This window comes from Papio anubis, chromosome 4 (assembly GCF_008728515.1).
Source record: "Papio anubis isolate 15944 chromosome 4, Panubis1.0, whole genome shotgun sequence".
In the NCBI taxonomy this organism is placed as follows: Eukaryota; Metazoa; Chordata; class Mammalia; order Primates; family Cercopithecidae; genus Papio; species Papio anubis.
The window spans coordinates 91,043,831-91,052,247 of NC_044979.1; positions in this window are offsets into that span (position 1 = coordinate 91,043,831).

The window sequence follows — 8,417 nt, forward strand, 5'->3', positions numbered from 1 at the left end:
TTAGTGAAAGTAATTTTCAGTTGGAAATCTTCTGCCCTTTCAGTAAGTGCAAGTATAGTACTTCATCAATGGCCAAAGAATCCTGAGCTATCTGGGATGTATCAGGACAGTTGATAAAACCTCACGGAGCAACCTATGATAGTACATCCCATCATAAATTTTTAAAAAAAGGCAGAAAGGGCCTTTGTCAGTGTTTATCTGAAGCGCTTTTATTCTTTGCCCTTGATTTCCTCTTCAGAAAATTGATGCGCCCTTAAATTGAAGCAAGAGGCTTGACAGGTGATGGTTAGTGTGATAACTGCTCAGATTTCATCAGCCAGTGTTTTTCTGGTGGTGCAATTGTCGGAACTTTCAGCTAGATTACCTGTCATCCACTACATCAGATAAAAGAGGCAGGGTTGAAAGATGCAGTTTTGCCACTGCACCTTATAGAAAATGAAAAGTGCAGGTGTGGTAACAGTAGCGAGGAAGAAGTACAATTGTTTTCTAATCAGGCTATTTCTTTAAGAAAGTTGGTGCCCAAATTGAGAACCACTGGGCAAAACTATTGCTAAATTTGCATTGTTTAATTTATGAGGAATACATGAAAAGAATAGTCACACAGTAGTGCTATGAGCGCCCCTTCCAAATCCATTTTATTTGTTCCACATATTGAAACAGTAGCAGTTTATTTTTAGACACGAAAAAAGTGTTCCTATTTTGGATACATCTCAATATGCTGATGTTGAGCCTGTATTTTGATCTGCTATTAAACTGTTTGAAACCATGAAGGGAGGCGTTATTCTAGAGAAAGTTTTACAGACAAACTTTTTAGTTAAAAAATTGAAAATAGCACATTTTGGAAGAATTGTACTTTGTAAGAATAATTGTATAACTTTTTTTCTTTTAAAAGCAACATGGGGTGATAAATCAGGTCAGAAAAACTCTAACAATAAAAATGTGGTTTTTTTTTTTATTTTGGTTTGGTTTAGTTTTTGTAGAGACAGAGTCTTGCTATGTTGCCCAGGTTAGTCTCAAACTCCTGGGCCCAAGTGATCCTCCTGCCTTGGCCTTCCAAAGTTTTGGGGTTATAGGCATAAGCCGCCACACTCAGTCTAAAAATGTGTTTTTATTTGTGAGGTTATACTGTGCACTATTCCCTAAACTTCAGATTTAAAAAATGATCAAATTTCATTATCTTCAATCTGTCACTTCCTCAGAATAGAAAAAGGTATTTGAATGTAGCTGTCACATGACAATTGGAAATTGGTTTCCTCTGAAAAGGAAAGAGTACTTTTCTTCTTGATAGGATAGAAGAGAGTTATACACTTTGTTACCACATTAGATAAAGCCCTTTAGAATTTTCACTAGAAAATACTTATTTTCAGAGTTTTCTACAATTACCCAGGATCATTTATTTTCCAGGGTGAAATATAGCATTCAAATCTGGCTGTCATACAAGGGACAATTGTTCCTTATTGAGGCAAAATAATGATTTTTCATAGCACAGTCACACACATGTTTAGATCTTCTCATTTTAATTAAATATACATACTCAGGGTAAATCTCAATAGCAAATTGTCAACTTAATATGAGCAGTTGACGCTTAGTTACTAAGCCATTTCTAAAATTTTCCCCTTTCCTTTGTCTTTTTCATTTGGAGATAGTTTGCTATAGCAGGAAGAAGGCTAAACTAGGGAGGCAGCATAAGCATAATGGTCAAGGATTTGGGTGTTACTGAGAGAAGAGTCTAAGATCATATGCATCAGATTGGACATATTGTTTACCCCAAGGAGAGTGCTTTGGGAAAGGAGAGAGGCAGATTATTAACTTTTTCATTATACACTTCTGTACTGTTAGACTTGAATTACTTTTGTAACTAAACGCAATATAATCAAATTTAAAAGTTTAAAAATATATATAGTCTTAGGAATTGATATCCTAGGGTTTAAATCTTGTCTCCTCTACTCATTCACTGTGCCATTTGGGTCTAGTAATTTTTCTTCTTTGAGCCTCAGTTTTCTCATTTGCAAAATGGGAATAATAATACCCAGGTTATGAAATTGTTACGAGGATTAAGTTACATAATCCATTTTAAATACTCTGAACACAGAAAGTACCCAATAAATACTAGCTTTTTGGAATAAGGAGACCTGCATATCTGTCACAAACTAGATACAAGATGCATTCCTTGGGTAAAAAATTTGAACTTTTGTGAGTCGACTTTCTTTTCCCCATAAAATGGGTAAATTAGAAGTGATGGCATCTGAGGCACATTCTATTTCAAACATTTTGTATTCCACATAAAATTTAATTGGGGAGGTGCATGTGTGTTGATTTCATAGAAAGAGACTTATGTTGTGATCTTGGTCTACCATGTATCTATTTCTTCAGTTAGCAAAGATCCCTACCTTCGTGTTTTCAAAGTGTGAAGGCTTTAACTATTTAAGTAACCTAAAGTGCACCCTCCACACTGTGAAATCTTGCCTGACTTCTCCAGCATATAAGAAAACCCTCCTCCTTCAAACTGAAGCATTTCTAATTCTGCCTTTGGCCTTGTGAGGTCATCTGGGTCAACCTATCATTACAGCTCATACAATTATATTGATGGAGAGTGGACTATATTTTGAGCTAGAGCATTCCATGATCTATTAGCAAAACATATTAGAGAGATTTTTCTTACATTGAGTTGAAATCCAGCTTTCTGTAACTTTTACTGACTTGTCCTAGATTGTATAACAGCATTCAAATCTAGCTGTCGTACAGATTGGTGTCCCCAAAGCTGTACAGAACCCATCCTTTCTTTCTTCCATGAGATAGCCTGCCAAACATTTTAAATTTGCTTCATGTCCTCTTTATGCTTATTGTTTCCCAGGTCCAACTGAGACTGAAATAAGTAATATGTGGCTCTTCAACATTCCTCCAAAGTCACAACTGCAGACATTTGGTCTTTCTTCTTTACACACCTTGAGGTAGTCTTAAAATATATCATCCACAATCACAGTTCTGCTCCAGAGAGTCTGTGACAAGTATTGAATACATTGAAACTATTATATCTCACTCCCTGAGTACCATATTTCCATCTAGGAGTATGTGTGTTAAGTTTGTTTGATTTTGCTAGCATTCTCTGGATCTCCCAGCATATAAATCTTATTTTTAAAAAAAGAAGAAAAGAAGATGCTTTGGCCTAACTTGGTTTTAGTAAGCTTTTTCTGGCTCTTGTTAATCATCATTGTGTGTGTCTGTGGTTGGGGGATGGGGGACAACCATTTCTTTAACAATTCCTTTTAAAATATTTCCATGCTGGAGAATTTGGACATTAATAGGCAAAAATAAATAAACCTTGACCTAATAGATCATGGACTTAAATGTAAGATGCAAAACAATAAAGCTCTAAAAAAAAAAAAAAAAAAAAAAAAAGGATAAAATCTTTGAGACCTAGGTCTAGGCTAAGAGTACTTAGATTTGACCCCAGAAGTGTAGTCCATAAGAGGAAAAAATGCCAAATTGGACCTTATCAAAATTAAAGACTTTTGCTCTGTGACAGTCCCTATGAGGAGAATGAACAAGCCACAGACTGAGAGAAAACATTTGCCACACATTTGACAAAGGGCTTGTGTCTAAAATATATAAAGAGCTCTCTAAACTCAACAGCAGAAAAAGACACAAGGCAATTAGAAAATGGGCAAAAGACATGAAGAGGCATTTCACTGAAGTGGATATAGAGATGAAAAATAAGCAAATTGAAAGATTTTCAAAATATTTAGTTATTAAGGAAATGCAAAGTAAAATCATCACAATGAAATGTTCCCATACCACTATGAGAATAACTAAAATAAAATACAGTGACAACCCCAAAAGCTGGCAAGGATGTGGGGAACCAGATCACTCATACATTGCTAGTGGAAATGTAAAATGATAGTTACTTTAGAAAAAGAGTATGACAGTTTTGTTAAAACAAACAAACAAACAAAAAACTAAAAAACCTAAAAAAAACTAAAGAAGTGCTTATCATATGATCCAGCAATTGCACTTTGGTGCATTTATCCCAGAAAAAGAAAAGCTTATGTTCACATTAAAACCTATACGTGAATATTTATAGCAGTTTTATTTGTTATTTAGCTAAAATCTAGAAGCAACCTAAATATCCTTCAAAGGATGAATAGTTAAACAATGTGTGGTATATAAATACCATGAAATACTACTTGGTAATGAAAAGGAATGAACTATTGATGCAGCTTCCCTTGAAGTGTGATATAGCTATGTCACTGTGTTTGGACCAATGGGATAAAAACATATATGTTTTCAAAGGCCTTTTGGTCATCCTGCTGGCTGGAATGTGAATGTTATGAATGGAGCGCCAGCCGACCTCTTGGACCACATAGTACAGGCTATGTGTAGAGAATGGTGGAGCTACAAATAGGAGAAGCCTGGTACCCTGATGATTGTGGAAATATCATACCAGCCCTGGACTAGTTACCCCTGGATCTATTTTAATTGAAAGTGAAATAAGCAATAAGTGAAAGTCATCTTTATTTGGAGTTTTCTGTCACATGTAAGTGAATCCAAACCTAGAAAATGCAAGATGCACATCCAAGCAGTGGAAGGAAAGGCAGTGTGACTGGGGAATACTGGCAATGAGAGAGAGAGAGTTGTATAGAATGAAGTCGAAGAGATGGCTGAACCAGGGTAGAGAGTAGGGTTGTATTCAACATGTAAGGGAAAACTGTCTTAGTCTGTTCAGTCTGCTATAACAAAACTCCATAAAGTGGGTAGCTTGTAAACAACAGAAATTTGCTTCTCACAGTTTTGCAGGCTGAGTAGTACGAGATCAAGTACTCACGGATTGAGCAAGAGCCTATTTCTTGGTTCACAGAAGACATCTTCTGGTTGAGTCCTCACATGGCAGAAGGGGCAAATAAACTCCTGAGATCTATTTTAAAAGGTCAATAATCCCATTCACTTAACCTCCCAGGAGGCCCTACCTCCTAATACCATCACCTTGAAAGCTAGGATTTTAACATATGAATTTTGTGGGAATACAAACATTCAGACTATAACAGAACCTACTGGGACATTTTGAGTGGGATAGTACACAGTCTGATTTACATTTTAAGCCTTTGCTTTGTTTGCTGCAGTGTGGCAAGAGTGAACCATGGACCCTAGTTCTAAAGCTGTTGAAGTATTCTAGGGAAGATACAGTGAAGTGCATAGAGTTCATAATTTTTACAGGCAGTGTTGGCAGGACTGCTTCAGGGTTAGATTAGAGTGATATAGTACAAGAAGAACCAAAATAACTCTTGGATGTGGGATTTGGCAAGTGAATGGATAATGATGGGCAAAAATTCTGTTTTGTCTGGGTTAAGTTTGAATGAGGTCTTTTGGCCTCCTTGTAGAGAGGTTAAGTTGGCAGTCAGATATATAAAGCTGGAGCTCAGGAAGAGGTCAGCCTGAACCTAGAGATTAGGAGCCATGGGACATAACACTGGACGAACCCGCTATGGGACCACATGCAAAGAGAAGGAAAAAGGACCCAGAGCACAACCTTGAGGCACAGAAGCAAAATGGTGAGTCCCTTAGAGGTAGGGGTATAAGAGGATCAGGGAAACCTTCCTGCAGAAAGGTCTATCAGAGACGTGAAGAGTGGGTGTGACTGTGTCAGGCAAATGGGGATGGCGTGTTAATAAAATGTTCCAGGCAGAAAGAACAGCACAGACAAGAGCTGAAAAGCATTCAAGGAACTGAAAGAAGTTCATTCATGATGAGGAAGACGGTTAAGAAGTGTGGGAGTTTTGGTCAGGGTGGCGGCTGTTGAAGTCAAAGAAAAAGATGAAGAGATGAGCAGGAGTCAGATTTTGGAGAGGATAGTAAAGAAGTTGAATGTCACCCTGAGGGTAAAGGGGAGCCATTAAATGTTTAGGCAATGGTGTGACTTAATCCTAAGAAGCTAAGGTAATGGACATGGGCTCTGGAGCCAGACTGCATGGGTTGAAATTTGAGATCCATCACTTTCTGTGGTGGAAACTTGAGAAGTTGCAAAGATACTTGGTGCCTTAGTTTCCTTATTTGGGAAATGGGAGTCATAACAGGATCTATTTTATAGGATTGTTGTGGAGTTTAAATGGATGTAAAGTGCTTGGAACAGGCCCAGTAAAGTTATTTACTATTTTCAGATTTGAGTAGCTAGAGGGAAAAGTGAGGCAGCTGTCATATGGAAAATTTAAGATCTCAATACAAGTAAATAAACACATGGGCAATTATAAAGATTAGTATTCTTGTGACAACAGTTTGAACCTCCAATTTTTGCTTTCTTCATTATTTAAGAAATGAATACATTAAAAAAATTATCAATCTAACGCTAGTATTGTTACAAACTTTGCTTTGTAGCTCTTTGTTTTGTTTTCTACGTAATTTAGGAGACTAATGCATTTAAAAGAATTATTAGTTTGTGTTTTGAGGTATGCAATGTTTAAAGACATAATTTTATGACAATAACCCAAAGGGGTGGTGACAGAGCTGTAAATAAAACAGAGTTTTTATATGTTATTGAAGTTAAGCTGCACAAATTCAAATTGGAGTGTTATAACATTAGGATGTTAAATGTAATCCCCATGGCAACCATAAAGAAAAAATAGTTTATCGTATACACAAAGGGAAATGAGAAAAGGAATCTAAACATTTCACTATAAAAAGCCAACTAAACACAAAAGGCAGTAATGCAGCAAATGAGGGACCAAGAAAAAATAAAGGCCAGATGGTATATAGAAAACAGATATCAAAATGACAGAAGTAAGTCCTTCCTTACCAGTAATTACTTTAAATGTGAACAGAGGAAACTCTCCGATCAAAAGACAAAGATTGGCAGAACGTAAAAACACACAATCTAACTATAAGCCCTCTATAAGAAACACACTTTAGGTCCAAAGATACAAATCTATTGAAAGTGAGTGTACGGAAAAAGATATTCCATCAAATAATAGCCAAAAGACAACAGATATGGCTATATTAATATGAGACAAAATAAATTTTAAGTCAAATAAAGGTTACAAGAGACAAAGAAAAATGTTATATATTAATGAGAGGAGATACAGCAAGAAGATATAACAATTATAAACATTTGCTCCTAATGTCATGCTCCTAATGACAGACTATCAAAATATATGAAGTAAAAACTAACATAATTGAAGTAAAAAATGGGCAATTGTACAATAATAATTGGAGACTTCAATATGTCCTTTCAATAATAGATAGAACAACCAGATAGAAGATAAGTAAGAAAATAGAGGACTTAATGAAATAAACCAACTAGATTTAACAGACACAAACAGAACACTGTCTCCAACAACAGCGTACACATTCACCTCAAATGAACATGGGACATTTTTCAGGATAGACCATATGCTAGGTAACAAATAAAGTCTTAATGGATTTTAAAAGATGGAGATCATGCAAAATATCTTCTCCAACCCCAATGAGATGAAGTTAGAAATCAGTAAGAGAAATAAAACTAGAAAATTCACAAATTTGTGGAAATTAAACAACGCATTCAAACAACCATTAGGTCAAAGAAGAAAACAGAAGGAAATTAGAAAATACTTAGAGATAAATGAAAATGAAATCATAACATATCAACATTTATGGGACTCAACAAAAGCAATGCTGAGGGGGAAACTTCTGACTATAAGCACTTACATTAAATGCATGTGCACACACACACACACACACACAATATTTCAAATCAACAACCTAACTTTATAACTTAAGGAACTAGGAAAAGAACAACAAACTAAACACAAAGCTAGCAGAAAGCAGGATATAATAAAGATTAGAACAGAAATAAATAAAACAGACAATAGAAACACAATAGAGAAAATCGGTGAAACCAGAAGTTGTTTTTTTGAAAAAGTTAACACAATTTACAAACCTTTTGCTAGATGGATGAAAAAAAGTTAGAAGACACAAGCTATTAAAATCAGAAATGAAAATGCAGACTTTGCTAACAATTCTAGAGAAATAAAAAGGATTATAAGAGGGTATTATAAATAATTGCACACCGACAAATTGGATAACCTATATGAGATGGCACATTTCTAGAAACACAAAGTCTACCAACTTTAAATAGGAAGAGTTAGAAAATCTGAATAGACCTATAACTGGTAAGATGATTGAATCAGTAATCAAAAATCTCCCAAAAAAGAAGAGCCTTGTACCCGATGATTTAATGAGGAAATTCTACCAAACATTTGAATAACTAGTATCAATCCTTCTCAAACTTTCCCAAAAAAATGGAAGAAGGGACACTTTCTAACTAATTCTATGAGGTCTGCATTACTCTGATACCGAAGACAGACAAGAACACTATAAGATAAAAGAACTACGGATGAATATCCCTTAGGAACATTGATCTAAAAAGCCTCAACAATATACTGGCAAGCCAA